We start from the raw sequence: 18,764 nt of genomic DNA, 5'->3' as shown, positions 1-18,764 counted from the left end.
ATATTATTTTTTTTTAAAAGTTGGAAAATATAAGAAAACAAAAAACCGAAAAATTAGGAAACAAAAAAAACCATAAATTTCAAAAATCATAACACAGAAAAAAAAAATAATAAAACAATATATCTAATAAAGGATAAATTAGTAAATCAATAAATCATTAAAAACCGGCCCATTTGGACTAGTAGGAAAACCGGCGGTTTTTTGGAGGTGTATTGCACACCTAGTGTCCAAACATCATTATTGATCAAATAAATACTAGCTCCCTCCATCCCATTTTTAACGGGGTTCCTTTGCTATTTTTGATTGTCACATTATAAATGACCCTTTCTAAACAAAATAAATTCTTATCACACAAAAAGTTGTGAGTTCCATCACTTTCTATCACTTTTCTTATTTAATCACTCTTCTTTTTAATAATCGTGTATAAAGTAAGAGCACCCGCATCGCGGGTACTCGAGGAGGTCCTCGAGGAGAAGGCCGGCTTCGAGGAGGGCGATGCGGCGTGGAGGTCCTCGAGGAGTACCCGAGTTATTGGGTATCCTCGAGTAGGCGCGTGCTCTGCACGCGCCATAATTAAAAAAAAAAATATTATTTATATTTGATTTTCGACCGTTTCTTCAATTTTTCTTTTTTTTTTTTTTGCTTTCCAACGGCTCTTTCAACGGCATTCTTCCATTTTCCTTTTTTTTTTTTTATCTTCTTTTCTCTCTATAAATAATACTTCTCCCTACAACTCATTCACCTACAATTCATTCATCACAACTCACTTTCATTCATCACAACTCATTCCTTCTTCCTCCTACAATTTTTCTTCCAAAAATGTCGTCACCTGAACATGATTCTTCGCCCGATTCCGACGAAGTCGCTGAAAAGTTCATGGAGTTGGTTGATGTCACAGCCCGCCCTAACTAAGGATAGTTAAGCCGAGTGATCTACGACTAGGGATGGGGTTAAAGAAGAAGGGGAAGAAAAGGGGCGTCATTTATAGCCGTAAAACTTACTCATCTTAATAAAACTCGTCATTTTTATTCATGAATACTCAATTGAAAATAGTCTATGAAAGACAGCATAAAACTTAATTAATATCATTAATCAAGTTATACATCATATGAAACCATTCTCTTAAGACTCAAAGTATGACATAACATACTATAACATCAACAACATCTTGCAGCGGAAAGTAGCTAGACATATGTATGAAGACATATTCTAGACAGGTTAACTATTTATTAACAACCCTGGAGACTCCGCTCATTGCAGCACCATCATCACATCAGCTCAACCTGCACATTTAGAAAACATATGCAGGGCTGAGTACAAAAGCACTCAGTGGGCACGTATGCCTAGGTATAAAAATACATGCTTCAAAACTGTAAATTGTCATGCCATCATAAACAGTACAGCAAGGGAGTTTTTTCGCTAAAAAGGCCCAAGCTTACTAAATTCATTTGTGATTCTTAAAGTTCGACTGCAGTCTAAGTTCTCTTGTAATCTATCATATCTGGAACTGTGTGCCGGAGAGGTGGCCACCTCTCACGGTCACTTGACCGGCCAACCCGCTAGATGACTCACGGTCACTGGTGTACACTAGTCCTGGCAGGATAGCTATCAACTGCTCAGGACCCGAATTCGATTGCATCATTGGCAAAGCCAAAGCAGATAGATATCATACTAAAATTGAAACATTTTATGGCAAGACAATACTTGAAATAACTTTAACTCAAAGATTTTGTCATGAAATAACTTGCTTGAATGTAACATTTAAACTCATTTGATATATATGAAACTGAAATTAACAGTTAGATCATCTCATGCATTCATTCGTATAAGAGGCCTACGATACGTAGGGGATCTCTATATACGTATAGTAAAAGTAATGCCCACCTGATTGCAGTGTTTTGCTACTTAAGACAATGATTCTCTTTCCTTAGCGCGATAGGTTACTCAGACGCTTTTGTTTATTTGAACCTTTGATAACACGAAAACATGTGTTCGAGTGAATAATAGAAAAGATAACAACAAATGCAGTGAATCACTATTCACTCATTTCTCTAACTACCCATATTTCCTTAAACGACTATATCTAACTCATATACAATCGTTCTTCCTTTATCAAAATATTTCATGTACCTTTGAGGATGTAGGAAATTCCATTTTATATTATTCATTTATTTATCTATTATAAATAAAGAATAATTCTATAAACATAAAACGTTTTCCTTTTCCCCATTTAATAATGCCAATCACCAATATATATATATACACATCAATAGCTCATTTATAATCTAAAAGTGATATTTTATCAACAATAAAACTTTAAAATCCTTAATAGGAATTATTTTGAATCATTTCCATCTCAACAAAACTGTATAGATTCAACTTCAACTAATAAACTGCTTTTACTCCGAACTCGTATGGAGTCGAATTTTATATCAATAGAAACCTCTTTGAGTCTAGTTTAATTGAAAAAAATGTATGTTGAAAAACTCCAAGTAGTTTAAGAGATATAGCGATTTTCCCATCGCCTACCAGATTCGGCAGTTTCTGCCAACTGAAAGTCCAGATTTTTGAAAAATAGCAAACGTTACCTGAATGAGCTCAAATTTTATATGTAGATAGCTAACACATATATCTTCATAGAATAAAAATTTGAGAGCTAAATATCAACATATGGTTACTGAAATAATTAACCTAATCATCTGCCTCACGACAGTTTCAGCAGATACTGGCAGTAGACTTCTCAAATTTTAAAAGAGTAGTAAACGAAGTTCAAATAACATGAAACTTTGTACAAATTATTCACCACACTCCCATCTATACCCCAGAAATTTCCCATAATATAATAGAAACGGGAATGCATCGAAATAAGGGCGTCAACTTACCCTTGTCCAAGTGAGCACTAATGGAAGTTGTTCGTCGGGGGTTTTCTGGTCGTCGTTCCGCGATGGTGTTTAGCCGCGAAGGTCTACGACTTAGTCTTCCTCGTGCGAGGTAGATCAGGCTACACAACGGTGTTTTCTCAATCCTTTTTCGTCGTAAGGATAGTGAGAAACGAAAGCCGTAAGTTGGCCGGTGGCTAAGTCGGGAATTCGACGTTGGCCTCCGAAGGATATTGCGGCCTTTGGTCAGGAAAATATAGAGAAGGCTTCGGCCTTTCGATTGTTGGGTTTGGTAGCCTGAAGATGGAGGAACGAGTACACGTTCTCGGTTCAGAGCCTAGTGGCCGGTCGGCGAAGAAATAGCCTGGCGAAGGGAACTCACTTGAGCTCTTGCAAGTAAGAAATTTTAAAAAAATTCTCCTAAACTCTCTCTTGCCTCACACCTCTTGCTGCACTTCTTCCTTCTGCAGAACTATTTAACAAGGGAGAAAAATATACAGTGTTTACAACACTCACAACACTCAACTCACAACCCGTTATTCCCCGTGAAAATTACTATCTAATTTTCACTATTCACGAATTTCACTATTCGCGACGACTGTCACTATTCACTTGAACAGTACTTCACTATTCACCTTTTCTCCCAACCCTTCACCTGCTCCTCTCTTTCTCTAGATTGCAGATGAATCTTTTTTTTTTCTTTGGTTTTGGGTGTATTTACAAATGCTGCTTCGAGGATTATTTATAGGGAATTGAGGTGGTAGGTGGCTGCAGTGTGAAAAGAAATGTTGCCATTGTTGAATGGCTTGCCGCAACTTTTTGACAATTGTGGGAGCTGCTTTTTGACTAACATGTAGGAATTGTTGTGTTGGATGAAAAATCGAGAAATACGTGTAGTGCCGTGATCTAGTTTCTCCTAGTTCCTGTAATAATTCTCCAATTCTTGTTTAATAAATACTCGTCGTATTTATATAAATTAAATCCTCAATCTTGAGATTTAATACGTGAAAGTCGGAATTAATTCGCGACTTAATACCTTAACACATATAACGCGAAATAATAAAATTATTATGCATATGATCTCAAATTATAATTCTAACAATTCGATTTAAATAACACGATTTATGAAATCGATTATAAATCTAAAATTTCTAATACTATTGAATCAATCAACTGGTAATGCAAAGTTTCAATGTGTAGCTAAACCAATAATTTAATTATTGGTTTGATTCATGATTGAATATTAAATCGCAGCTCTGTATCTCTTATACAGACTTTTGCTGAAATAATATTATCTGAACAAAATAATCACAATAATTAATTAAAAAAAAATTTATAACTAATGCACATATTTAATCTAATATGTATTTAAAAGAACGGGGCATTACAGTTGAGTTGCAGAAACAAGTGCTTCAATCATACTACCCCCAACCGGCGCCGGAGCCGGCGCGTGCGAAACGTCCCCGATCATACGTCCACCGTGATCGTGAAGAGGCCCATGTACGTCTTATGCAAGACTACTTCGTCGACAATCCAACGTATGGCCCTACTTTTTTCCGGCGTCGATTTCGCATGCAGAAGGAGCTCTTCTTGCGCATCGTCGAGGCTGTTCAAGGTGAAGATATTTACTTTCATATGAGCACTGATGCACTCGGTCGAGATTCTCTTTCTCCTTTGCAGAAATGCACGTCGGCTATCCGCCAATTAGCCACCGGGGTTAGTGCGGATGTGTTTGATGAGTATCTCAAAGTGGCGGACTCAACCGGTCGTCTATGCCTAAAGAAGTTCTGCAAGGCGGTCATACGGGCTTTTGGAGCCCATTACCTGCGCCGTCCAACGGCAACAGACGTGCAACGCCTACTCCGAATGCACGAGGCGAGACATGGTTTTCCCGGGATGCTCGGGAGCTTAGACTGCATGCATTGGGCGTGGAAGAACTGCCCAAAGGCGTGGCACGGCGCATACACACGCGGGGATCAGGGAGAGCCCACCTTGATATTGGAGGCCGTTGCCTCTTTCGATTTGTGGATTTGGCACGCCTTCTTCGGCGTCGCTGGTTCAAACAACGACATCAATGTGCTGAATCAGTCTCCTCTCTTCTCCGACGTCTTAGGAGGAACTGCGGTGCCGGTGGTCTTTCATGCCAACCAGCGCGAATACCGGATGGGCTACTATTTGTGTGACGGCATATATCCGGAGTGGCGTTGCTTCGTGAAGAGTCCATCAATGGCAACCAATCCGAAGGAGGCAAGGTTCAAGAAGATGCAAGAATCGGCACGGAAGGATGTGGAACGCGCCTTCGGAGTCCTTCAAGCTCGGTGGGGAATCATTCGAAGTCCGACGCGCAATTGGTACGTAGAGCACTTGAAGGACATCATGTTGTGTTGCATCATTCTCCACAACATGATTGTGGAGCACGAAGGTGAAGCGGCTGCCAACTGGAGAGATGATGACGGGGCGTCTAGCAGTGGTTCGACGGAGAGTGCTGGACAAACACCGGTGGCCTTCGAGGAATATGTGCGAATGGATAGCCTTCTCCGAGATAGACAACTACATGCTCAGCTCCGATATGATTTGACTGAGCACCTTTGGGCACGTTTCGGACCTCTAGGGCCAGAGTAGTTAATTTTTAGGAATTGTTTTTATTTTATTAAAGTTTTATGTAATATTTAGGATTTTATAATTAATGCAATTTAAATTTGTAATAAATTGTGTTATTTAAATTTGAGCAATTAAATTTGAATGAAAAACATAAAATCAAAACTAATATTATCAAGTAGGCTATCAAGGAACCCCAATGCAGCACTAACTACTCAATAACACAAACACTATCAAGTAGGCTATCAAGGAGGCTATCAAGGAGGTCCCAATGCGGATGCTCTAAGAAACCGTGTTTAGTGAGACGAAGGGAGCACTATAAAAGAATAAAAAAAGTCATTGCATTTCAAATTAAATATTGAAATACAATATTAACATTTAATAAAAGTTCTTATCATTGAAGTGATTCAGTTTAAAATTTACTCCGTATTCAATAAATCAGATTCAGATAACCTGGTTGAAAAAATAAACATTTAATTAAAAATATTGTACTATATATTTCAAAGCGGCATGAATTAGGGCTGCCTCAGTTGTGAGGGTGATGGGTGATGAGTAATAATAGTGTGAGTTAGTCAAATTTCCACAATGAGTTGTTATTAATTTAATTATGTCTGCAGGGGACATATAAAGCTTTAGACTTTTATGTTTGTCTCCTATCTTCTTGGAACTATGTGTACTACTCTCTCTCTCCAATGTGAACTGAATATTTTTGTTAATGTTTAAATTTCTTCAAACTGTATATACAATTATACATACACCTTCGGTATACGATCGAGCAGAGTTTAATTTAATGATCTCAATTCAGCACGAAATTTATGAATTTGATCCAAATAAATTGAAAGAATTAAAGGATTAATGTTGAACTCATATAAGTTATAACCTAAAATAAAGAAAGGGCTTAATCAGTTAGATTGATTGGATCAATGAGCTATATGAGTTAACCCGATATATTTACGGGTTAACCCGATAGACTCCTGGGGATAAACAAAGCAATAATTCGTTCTTGTAGTTGCAGTAACTACCACTTCGAATCATGATGTTCAGTTTCAGCAAAAATAGCATTCATTTTTAGTAAAAAAATAAAAATAGCATTCATTTGTATGAAATAAGATAATATCAAGTGAATAAAAAGTGGGCAAATATATAATATTATAATTATGACTCGATTGCTCCAGGAATTAGCTCGAAATCCGATAGTCTAGAATTAAGATTAAAAAAAAAATTGAAAAAAATATTATTAATTTAAATAATCCAAATTGAATAATCCAAGAATATGAGTGAATTGATCCGATTAACATCATTCCTATTTAATTCAATTAAAAAAGAATTAGTTATTATAATTCATTAAAGACAAATAACAATAAACAAAAATCCAAATAGCGTGATTGTTTTCGGATCAACTATTAAATAATTTATTTAGGGAAAATTGCACCTAAATACACAAATTTTGCCAAAAATTCATATTTGACGCGAAGTTAGGATTTTACATTTTAATACGCCAACTTTTGTTGTTGTCCAAATTTGACACAATTTAATTCTTAAAAATTCAAAAACAACCCATTTTTGTAAATAATTATACAAATACCCACTTATGTTATTATTTGGGACATTTAAACCAAAACAAGATATTTCCTTATGATGTTTTCTTTTAAACCATTTTAGGCGCGGATAAAAAATTAAAAGAAAACATTATAAGGAAATATCTTGTTTTGGTTTAAATGTCCCAAATAATAACATAAGTGAGTCTTTGTATAATTATTTACAAAAATGGGTTGTTTTTGAATTTTTAAGAATTAAATCGTGTCAAATTTGGACAACAACGAAAGTTGGTGTATTAAAATGTAAAATCCCAACTTCGCGTCAAATATAGATTTTTGGCAAAGTTTGTGTATTTTCACGCAATTATCCCATTTATTTATTTTTCATCTTCTTTATAAAAGAATCTCAAAATACTCAATTGTCACAGTTTATTTAGTCACGCAGTGCCGACATTTACTCATCATTATTCCTTTTATAAAGTATCATTTGATTATAGACAGTGGTATTTCCATGTAAAAAGTATCATTTGGTTATATAAAAAATATTATTTGCATTTAATAAAAATATTATTTTTTTATTACTAAAAACGTAAGTGTCTTTAATTTGCAATGTATTATAATTTATTTTTATACAAATTATTATTTATGAAGTATTTGCTTTTAATAAATGTATCAATTATTGTTAAGAATAGGGCTAGTAAATCGGTTCCGGTTATCCGGTTAAAACCGTAATCGTACCGAAAAAATCGGTTATCGGTTACCGATAACCGATTTTTACATATTCGGTTCGGTTATCGGTTATCATATTTTCAGTTAACTGGTTAATCGGTTTAACCGAATTAACCGATTTAATTGTTAAATTAATTAATTAATTAATATTTTATTACTCCCTCCGTCCCAATAATGAAGACACACTTCATTTGGGCACGGAGGTTAAGGCGAGCTAGTTTAGGGAATAAAGTGTTGTTGCTCATATCATTAGTGCATTTGATTAAGGAGTTAATTTGAGACTTTATTTACTTCTATTTTAAATTTATTCTGAAAATATAAAATTTTAAATTAATAAAATTTGAATTTTTTAATTTAATTTAATTTATTTATTTTTTGCAGAATTAACTGTTACGATTTTTTTGAACATCTCCAATTCTCTCTCTCTGCATCTGTCTCTCCCCCCTTCCTTACACGTTCACACCACCTTCATCTCCCTGGCCTCTCTATTCTCTCTCCACTCTATCTCTATCGCCGAACACCCACCGCCCTTCCCCCTCATGCGTCCTCTCTCTCTTTCCATCAGTCGGACGGTTGATGGCGAAGAGCTGCCGCCGCTGCTGCTCCTTTCATCACCAACCGCAGTTATCACCACCACAGTCCTCACAACTGCTTCAATTCAAAGTTTTTTTCCATCAAATTCCCATCTCTGGTCCAAAAATTGATTCAAAATAAGCACCAAAATTGCAAATTAAGTGCAGACTTGATGAAGCTTTAGCAAATTTGTGAATTCGAAATTTTAAAAATTGGCAAAGAACAAACAATTCTCATTCCAAAACAAACCTATTCCCATTCCAAAACAAAAAATTGCAGAAAATAAAAATTGGCGGAGTAAAAAATTCCCTCTTCTTCCCTTCTAAATTCCCACTAAATTCCCTCTTTTTCCCACTTAATTCCAGAAATTTCCCTCTTCTTCCATTCTCATCTGGGGTTGGAGAGGAGGGCGGCGGTTGCGGCAGTGTAGATCTGAGGTTGGAAATTGGGGCCAAGGGTTTTCAGAAAGGACCGGAGATCTAGGGTTGAAGAGGAGGGTGACGGAGGGGCGAGGGGTGTCAGGCGGAGGGGCGAGGGGTTTTCGCCTCTGCTCCCTCTCTTCACAGAGATGGTAGTGAACGGAGGGGCGATGGGTGTTCGGTGGTGGTCGTGCCTCACCGGCGACGACTTCGCCGAGGAGGAGGAGGAGATGGGGCGGCGGGAATGGGAGTGTTTCAGAAATGGTGTCGAGATGGGAGAATAGATAACATTTGAGAAGAGAGAATGAGAGAGGCGGAAAGGGTTTGAGGAAAATAGGGTTATTTTTTTCTTATTTGTACCGTAATTAAGCCACAATTAATTAGCTATTGGAGAGCCCTAATTATTTCCATATATAGAAATGTGTCTTCATTATTGGGACAGCCCATTAAGGAAAGTGTGTCTTCATTATTGGGACGGAGGGAGTATATTACAAAATACAAATTACAATTTAGAAAACTAGGGCATCGGATTTCATTCCCGTTCCACCGTCTATCACGCACGCCTCCACTCCAGGCTCCAGGCTCCTACCGCTCCTGCTGCCTTGCCTCTTTCTGGCCACCGGCGCCTCTTCCCACCGGCCACCGGCGCCACATACCCTCCAGCGCCACCGCTGCACAAGAAATTTCAACAACTAAAATCCCTATTCACCATTCATCAACAGGGGATATAAGTATCGATTGTTTCTTAGAGAGCAGGGGATATAAGTATCGGTTGTTTTAGTCTTTGGCTTGCTGATATTGTCTTTGCAAGTTTCCTTAGTTTTGTTGCAACTCTTGTGTGGTATTAATATTGCATTGAGCTGAGTGTAATGATATGAGTGTTCCATAACTCATTATATATTAAATTGCAAGAATTGGAGTTTGTGAACTTGTTGTTCTTGAGTTTTCAGAAGTAAATTTGGTGGTCCAGCTCAGAGTTGTTGTTTGTTAAGATCCATCTCACAGATGCGTCTCTCATCAATTTGCATACACCAAGTTTTGAAAACATATAAATGTGACTCAAGAAAATGGAATTATTTATGAAATGAGTATTGAAAATAAGTAAAATCCAAATGAGTTTGTGGTGTGCAGGTGCAGCTAGGGCTGTAAACGAGTCAAGCTACTCGTGAGCTATTCGACGTTCGATTCGATAAAAGCTCGTTCGATAATTTAATGAACAACTCGTTTAGCTAAACAAGCCAAGCTTGAGCATGACGATGCTCGGCTCGTTAGCTCGTGAACAAGCTCGTGAAGTTATTTATCTTAAAAGCATAAGATTATTCATTAAATGTCTTACTATATTTTATACTATATGTAGTAATATTTGGATTAAGTATCTAATTAATATAATTTATTTACAAGAAAATAGTAAATATATTATATTTTTGTGAATAAAATAACTTATATATTTGAAAATTAACTTATGTATTAGGAAAATAACTAAAATTTTAAATAAAAATTTAAATTTAAAAAGCTCGATTAGGCTCGGCACTGTATTCGAGTCGATTAAAGCTCGATCGATAATTAATCAAACATCAGCTCGATTAGCTAAACGAGCCAAGCTTGAACAAGACACTATTCGGCTCGGCTCGGCTCGATTACACCTCTAGGTGCAGCATGAGGATGAGGTGCCAACTTCTTCATCCTTGACTGCTTCGTTGTATCAAAGCTGCTTCTCAACTCCATCTGTCTTGTCTTCTAATCAAAGTATGCCAAGATTACTACATTCTATCAAAATCAAAGCTCATATACTGATATGCCATTTCAGAAATTACGGTCCGATTTTCTGAACAAATTCAGAAATTAGCATATTAATCGGTTAATCGGTTAACCGAAATATAAACCGATTCAGTTACCGGTTATCAAAATGGTTCTTATTCGGTTCCGGTTAATCGATAAATCGATTCGGTTAAAATCGAACCGGATCGGTTACCAGCTCTAGTTAAGAAAAATATGTTTTTATATCATATTTTATGTGCATAATTTTTTTTGATAAAATTTTATGTATATAATTATTTCATTTGTTATCGATAAAAGTATCATTTATTATTAATAAAAATATCATTTTTATTAAATAAAAACATCATTCATGTGGGTCAGATTCGTCTCAGGCTCCACGGTGTGGATGACCTTTGATAAGTGACAACCTCAAATTAAATCATTCATCAAATAACAGATGTAAGAATATCCCAAACTATTATACTTAACGGATTGTTCGTTAAAGGCTACGATACACAAACATGGAAAAGCTACCTGCACGCAGACGGGATCACTATCCACATAAAAATGAAAAAATTACTCGCACGCAGATATAATTGAATTCAAGATCTCTCACAAAGAGCTGAAGAAGAGTCTTTGGGTGCCTCAACTTTGTCACTTGAGCTAGGCCTCATTGGCATAAGGTTAATTAATTGATAATATCCATACAAATGTTTGATAGTTTAATTCATATACTCACCAAACTACGCCATTTAATTCTAAAATGTAATTAATCGGCTTCGAATGTACAATTAATTTGATATATATAAAAATAAATATCTTTCTGCATAAAAAATAAGTTTGTACTTGATCAATCATTTGTAATATAATTACAAATTTATTATATAAAATAAATATCTTGTATCTAAGAAAAGGTCAATTAATAACTTCAAAAATCATAGCTTGAATTTTTCTAATCAAAGTTGTAAGTTTCGACATCTGTTGGGTCTCAATATAGCTTGAAAGGTTAGAGCATCCGCATTGGGACCTCCTTGATAGCCTCCTTGATAGCCTACTTGATAGTGTTTGTGTTATTGAGTAGGTAGTGCTGCATTGGGGTTCCTTGATAGCCTACTTGATAATATTAGTTTTGATTTTATGTTTTTCATTTAAATTTTATTGCATAATTTAAATTGCATATTTAAATACTGGATTAAACATAAAATTTAAAATTACTTAAAACATAAAAAAAAATACATAAAAATTTAAAAACACCAAAAAAAAAACATAAAAATTTAAAAAACCTAAAACATCATTAAAATCACATATTAAAAGCCTAGGATAGACCACGACGCCTGAGCACGTCGGCGACCATGGACGCGTGCAATGCACGTTGTGCGTCCGTCATGTGCGTCGTATCCGTGTTCAGGAGCTGCATATCGAGCTCCCTCTCCCGGATATCGTTCCTCCGCTGGTACTGGGCAGTGAATGCCCTCATCTGCGCGTCGTTCCTATCCAACATCTCCACAATTTCTGGTGGAGGATCCGAGCTCGTATGCGACGCTGCTGCCTTCCCTTTCCCTTTCGCCGCCGCCTTGGCCGCCGCCTTCGCCGCCTTGTTGCCAATGGGCCGGGCAGAAGAGATCTCCTCGCCCGACGCCGAGGTGGTGAAGCCGCCCTCCTCCGTAGTCTTTTTTTTTTTTTAAATTGGGCGCGTGCATTGCACGCGCCATCTCCTCCGCCCATTCGAGGATACTCGATAACTCGAGGAGTCCTCGAGGAGCTCCACGCTGCATCGCCCTCCTCGATGCCCTCCCTCTCCTCGAGGAGCTCCTCGAATACCCGCGATGCGGGTGCTCTTAGTAGTTACATCTTATCATTAATAATGATCTTGATCCAACAAGATTTATTGAATAAAGAAATAGCGTAGGAGAAATTAAAGGCATTCTTCACGCAGCCATTTCGACCACACACACACACACACGTGTGTATATATATATATATATATATATATATATAGGGTGGGGTTAATGTAGAAACCCCCCTTAAGATGAAAACTAGGAACCTAATCTAAACCATTGATTTTAATAAAATAGATGGTTGAGATTAAATTACAGATGCACAATTTAATTACTAATTTAAATATAATTAAAATTCAAAGGGTAGAATTGTAACACAACAATTAAAAAATTCACACGTTCTATCATTCCAAATTCTATTTCACTTTTTAACTTTTATCTAGGGTTTAAAACTTGAGGAGCCGATCTGCCGACTTGGGAGAATTGGAAGGCAATCGAAATTTCCTGCGGCAGAGCATTTTCGGCGGCGGCGGCGGCGAGAGAAGGCGACTTGGTTGCTGGTTTTTTGGCCGGCGGCGACTTCTGTGCAACCAAGTTTCCGATCGGTTGTGGGAGTTTTGAGCGCCGGTTTGTGAGGGAGATTTGGGCGACTTCTGTGAACCAAGTTTTCTGATCGGTTGCGGGAGTTTTGAGCGTCGGTTTGTGAGGGAGATTTGGGCGTGCATCCGTGCAACGATTTTCGATCTGTTGTGGGAGATTTAGGAGATTTGTGGTTGGCAGCGGCGAACTGTGCGTTTATTTTCGGCGTTTATTTGGGAGATTTGTGGTTGGGAGATTCAAGACGAAGGCAGAACAATCGGTTTTCGACGTGTGAGGGAGATTTGGGCATGCATCTGTGCGTTTATTTCCGGTGATTGAAAACAAAGCAGCGGCGTGCATCTGTGCGTTTCACTACCGGCTGCGACGAAGTCCGGTAATTCAATTTTCCGACATTCCTTAACCCTTTGAAATTTAAATTGCATAGATGTTGTATATTGTTGCACACTTTATTACATAGATGCACAGTTTCGATTTATAGATGCACGGTTGCGACCTATTGCATAGATGCATAAGAATGATTTATTGGTGTGGTTGCAACATAATGTGCGGCTGATCTCTTGTTCATCTACCTTTCTTGCTTCTTCATCTTAACAATATTTGTTGGCTTCTTCATCTTATATTAATGATCTACTTTGAAGAACCCCTGCAATTTGACTTCATGTATAGTTGTTGACACCTAAAATTCATTAAAAATAAGTATTTATTTCAGAATCTTGCTTAAGCATAGTTTATTTGGTCGATTATACTAAATGCATAGATGCATAGGTATGATTTAATTACACATGTATGATTTAATTGCATATATTATAGTTGAATCGTAGATATATGAGTTGCATAGTTGTTGTTTGTGTTGCACAAATGAAAAATGCAGATTCATAGTATGTTAGTTGCATAATTAAATAGGAATTGCATATTTGATGAAGCAGTTGCATAGGACTTATTGAGATTGAGTAGTTGGAATCAATATGGTGTAGGTGTATCTATTTTAATTGCACAGCTTTGATCGAAAATTCTTAGTTCTAACAGTTGTATTGCATAGTTGAAAATATTGTACTTGCATAGTTTATATCTGAATTGCATAGATGTTGTATAGGTTGGTGATGCACAATTGGAAAAATTAGACGCATAGTGATTCATTTTAAATATATTGCATACTTAAAAGAATCAAGTGCATAGTGATTCAATAATATTCGATGTGAAAAGAGGGCGCATACTAGTGTTTGATAGCACAAACGTGTCAAAGGAAGATTGTTGCATAGAAAAATATGGTGTTATTATAGATGACCTGGTATGATTCTTAATAATTTTTAGCGTTGCTTATAATTTTTTTGAAACATAAATTTAAGGGTAAATATCATATTAAACCTTGAACTATTCTCATTTTATCAAAAATACCCTGAACGTTTCGAAATGTTCTCTAAACCCTCAAAGTATCAGAATTTTATCAAATATATCCCGCATCTATTTTCCGATCACCAAAAACGTGACGTGGCTCGCCGGATGACACAGTGTAATATATTTTTTTAATTCATGTCATTTTATATTTATTTTTTAAATCCATGTCATCCATATTCTCCCCCTCTCTCTAGCGTCTCTCTCCCCCTCTCTCTCTCTCTTCCCCTCTCTCTGTCCAAAGCTTTCTATTTCTCTGTCAATCTGAAATGCTATTCTCGGTGCCCAGGGTCAAAAATTGGTCCAAGAAGTCATTATCCAGGGGTATATTAGTAATATAGGTATCCCTCTGCGCCGCCCCGTCGGAGACCGACGGGCACGGCGATTCAGCGTGCTGCAGCGCCTCCGACGAGGAGAGCGAGTCCGATTGGGAGTCGAGATCGTCGACCCGACCCAAGGTCTCGACGCCAACGGCCGCATCGGCAAAGCGGGCAGCGGCGGCCTGGATCTCGGCGGGGGTCATGGAGCGGCGGAGGAAGGAAGTCGACGATCTGGATCTCCCCCACCTACGCTTGCGAACGGCGTATCAGGGTTTGCAGGAGGAGGAAGAGGAAGCTTCTCGAACAACCTCCAAAGCGGCGGCGGAGAAAGAGGAAGGTTGCTGCTGCTTCATTTCACCATGTCAATTAGGGTTTAGGAGTGAGAAATTTGAATTTCGTTTTGGGGAAGAGGTGAAATTGAGTGTAGTTTGGATGAGAAAGAGGGGATGAGCATGAGTTGGGAGAAACTGCGGCTTCTGATTTTGTGATTTTCGGTTGTTGATTGGATGTGTTTGATTTTGTGAATTTTGAAGACAAAAAGAGAGAGAGCTTTGGACACACAGAGAGACGGTAGAGAGAGTGAGAGAGGAAACGCAGAGAGAAGGAGATATGGATGACGTAGATTTAAAAAATAGAATATAAAATAACATGGATTAAAAAAAATAGAATTTAAATTACAGTGTCATCCGGCGAGCCACGTCACGTTTCTGGTGACCGGAAAATAGATGCGGGATATATTTGATAAAATCCTGATACTTTGAGGGTTTAGAGAGCATTTCGAAACTTTGAGGATATTTTTGATAAAGCGGGAATAGTTCAAGGTTTAATATGATATTTACCCTAAATTTAACTGCTTTGTAATTGTTTGATTATATAGACAAATGTACTTGGAGAATACTTGGACCTGCATGGAGATTCGATGAAGAAAGTAAAGACGTTGAAGGCGAAGAAATTTGTTGTCGATATCAAGTGGGTAGCAAAAATTGCATGAAAAACAGCGGTATATATCTCATGCGCCACATGGAAACTTATATGGGAGAGACTTCGTGCAACTGGGTATGTGGACTCCCCACAAATCAAGAAAGGCATTTGGCTAGACTTCGTACAAGATACTGTGCAATTATGATATGATGGACAAATAACTACGTCAAGGATGATGTAATGAGGGGTGCATCTGAATATTATCAAAATTTCGTGTCCGTACCGAATAAAAAGATGGAAAAGATATTTGGATGACTTTGAGTTTGAATAGTACACTGTGTTGAAACAAATGATGTTTTCAACTATGATTACATATAACATTTACATGAATTTGTCCGTTTTTTTAATATATCAATTCATTTAACCTGTTTTGAAAAATATGTTACTCCCTCCGTCCACCAATCAACTTCCCATTTGCCTCTAAAATTTTGTCCATCAATTAACTTCCCACTCTGCTTTTTGGACTTATATACCCTCCCTTACTTTTTAAATTACTACACTTTATCAATTGGACCCACCACACTCTATCATTACTTGTCTAATTAATCCAATTTTGATTTTAATTAAATAGAGTAGGATATTTCAAAATTTTCAGTTTATTTTTTATTTTTTGAATTTTCAGTTTATTTATTTATTTTCTGAATTTTCGGTTTATTTATTTATTTTCGAATTTTCAGTTTATTTATTTTCTAGTTTATTTATTTATTTTCTGAATTTTCAGTTTATTTATTTATTTATTTACTGAATTTCCAGTTTATTTATTTATTTATTTATTTTTGAATTTTCAGTTTATTTATTTCTAGTTTATTTATTTATTTATTTTCTGAATTTCCAGATTATTTATTTATTTACTTTCTGAATTTCCAGTTTATTTATTTATTTATTTTCGAATTTGTAGTTTATTTATTTTCTAGTTTATTTATTTCCAGTTTATTTATTTATTTATTTTTGAAATTTTCAGTTTATTTATTTATTTACATTCGAATTTTCCAGTTTATTTAATTATTTTCTGAATTTCCAGTTTATTTATTTATTTACTTTCTGAATTTCCAGTTTATTTATTTATTTATTTATTTTTGAATTTTCAGGTTATTTATTTTCTAGTTTATTTATTTCCAGTTTATTTATTTATTTTCGAATTTTCAGTTTATTTATTTCCAGTTTATTTATTTATTTATTTTCTGAATTTCAGTTTATTTATTTTCCAGTTTATTTATTTATTTTCTGAATTTTTAGTTTATTTATTTATTTATTTTCTGAATTTTCAGTTTATTTTTTATTTAGTTACTTTCGAATTTTCCAGTTTATTTATTTATTTTCTGAATTTTCAATTTATTTATTTATTTACTTTCTGAATTTCAAGTTTATTTATTTATTTATTTTCCAAATTTTCAGTTTATTTATTTATTTATTTTTGAATTTTCAGTTTATTTATTTTCTGAATTTTCAGTTTATTTATTTATCTATTTATATTCGAATTTTCAGTTTATTTATTTTCCAGTTTATTTATTTATTTTCTGAATTTTCAGTTTATTTATTTATTTTCTGAATTTTCAGTTTATTTATTTATTTATTTTCTGAATTTTTAGTTTATTTATTTATTTTCTGAAATTTTAGTTTATTTAATTAAAGTGTAAAAAAAGAATAAATAAATAAATAGCTTATCAAAAAAAAAACTTTAAGTCAAGGCATTAAAATAATGTCAAATAGCTAGTGAAAGATTAGTAAAAGTAATCACAATACATTAACACTACCCTTTTAGTCTTTTACACCACCTTTATACCACCTTTTTCAGCTTTCTTAGTTTCCGTGCCGACCACCAAATTGGAAGTTGATTGGTGGACGGAGGGAGTATATTTTTTGGCTATATTAGAATGGTATAAACATTGATATTAATTAATTTGGTTAAATATTGTGCATTACTTCATATCTACCGTGCAATTGATAGCTATAAAATCTTAAATATATGGATTAAAATCATTTTTATTTCCGTTGTGCATTTCGATATAATACTATGCAATTGTAAACATTATCATATGTGTGCATTTGTGCATTTTCGTCAGATATATGTGCATTTCGATAATTAACACGAGGAAGAAATTTCGAAAATAAATCATATAAATTAATCTACAAAAAAAAAGCAATTACTAAATATTCATAAATACCTTCATTGTTCATTGTATATAAACACTTGCTTCAACTGGCTTCAATAAGAATTGATATTAACAATATGGAAGAATATAGAAGACTTAATTAGAAAAAAAAATGAACGATAAATAAGAACTAAAAGTAAAAAGACGTAGAAAACCTAATTTGAAAAGAAGAAAGATTAAATACGTAACTTATTTGAAAACTACTTTGAGTCTTTAATTAATTAATACTATTGCAAAAGACATAATTATCCTCCCACTAATTAAAAACATGAAAAAATGGTAAAATGAAACAACTAAAAGCTAATTATGCGGTTTTAATTTATAAGAAATCTAAACCACTAGATCTAAAATTTCAAAGGCTAAGATTAGGTTCCTAGTTCTCATTTTAAGAGGGGTTTTAGAGAGAACTACATTATTTGTGAGAACGGGAGAACCATCAAATTTAATGCATCCACTGTAAAAATTAATGCATTCGCTGTTAAAATTAATGCACTAAAAAAATTAAAAAAAAATGCTCCCTTCAGGATTCGAACCCAGGATCTGCATTCATCCAACAAGATGATGCATCCACCGTAGATCTTGATGATCGAATGGCTGAAAATGGTTCTCCGGTCTTCTTTTATTTATGGTTCTTTCTTGAACCTCTCCCTATATATATATATATATATATATATATATATATATATATATATATATATATATATATATATATGGGTTATACTGAGAATGTTATTTTCGTGATAAATGAGAATGAATTTGCATAAAGTCAGTAGATAGTGTTGCATAAATTGCAGTATAATACTGTATAATTTTTTTACCTGGGTTCGAATCCTGTTCTAAACGAAAATTTTATCTAATTAATTGAATTTCGTTATGCAGTCATTGCAAACAACTTATGCAAATTACAAGCATTTTATGCAACACATATACTGACTTATGATCATTTTCTATTCTCACCGCATTTATTCATTCTTATTTGATCTTCTCCCTATATATATATAGGAAGGTTGTTACTTAACTTTACCTACTCCAATATTTATTTTTCT

General features: G+C 35.1%; 1 long non-coding RNA gene across 1 annotated transcript; it reads right to left on the bottom strand.

Annotated features, from left to right (window-relative positions):
* Positions 1–1,043: 1,043 nt before the first annotated feature.
* On the bottom strand, positions 1,044–3,905 carry LOC131011849 (uncharacterized). The gene is made up of 2 exons (XR_009097126.1): positions 2,883–3,905; positions 1,044–1,968 (listed from the first exon to the last, which is right to left on the bottom strand). It is a non-coding gene; the product is annotated as an uncharacterized LOC131011849 (long non-coding RNA).
* Positions 3,906–18,764: the final 14,859 nt, after the last annotated feature.

The sequence above is a fragment of the Salvia miltiorrhiza genome, chromosome 2 (genome assembly GCF_028751815.1).
Source record: "Salvia miltiorrhiza cultivar Shanhuang (shh) chromosome 2, IMPLAD_Smil_shh, whole genome shotgun sequence".
NCBI classification, from domain to species: domain Eukaryota; kingdom Viridiplantae; phylum Streptophyta; class Magnoliopsida; order Lamiales; family Lamiaceae; genus Salvia; species Salvia miltiorrhiza.
The sequence above is the reverse complement of the archived record's forward strand: the minus strand, read 5'-3'. Positions and strand labels throughout refer to the sequence as shown.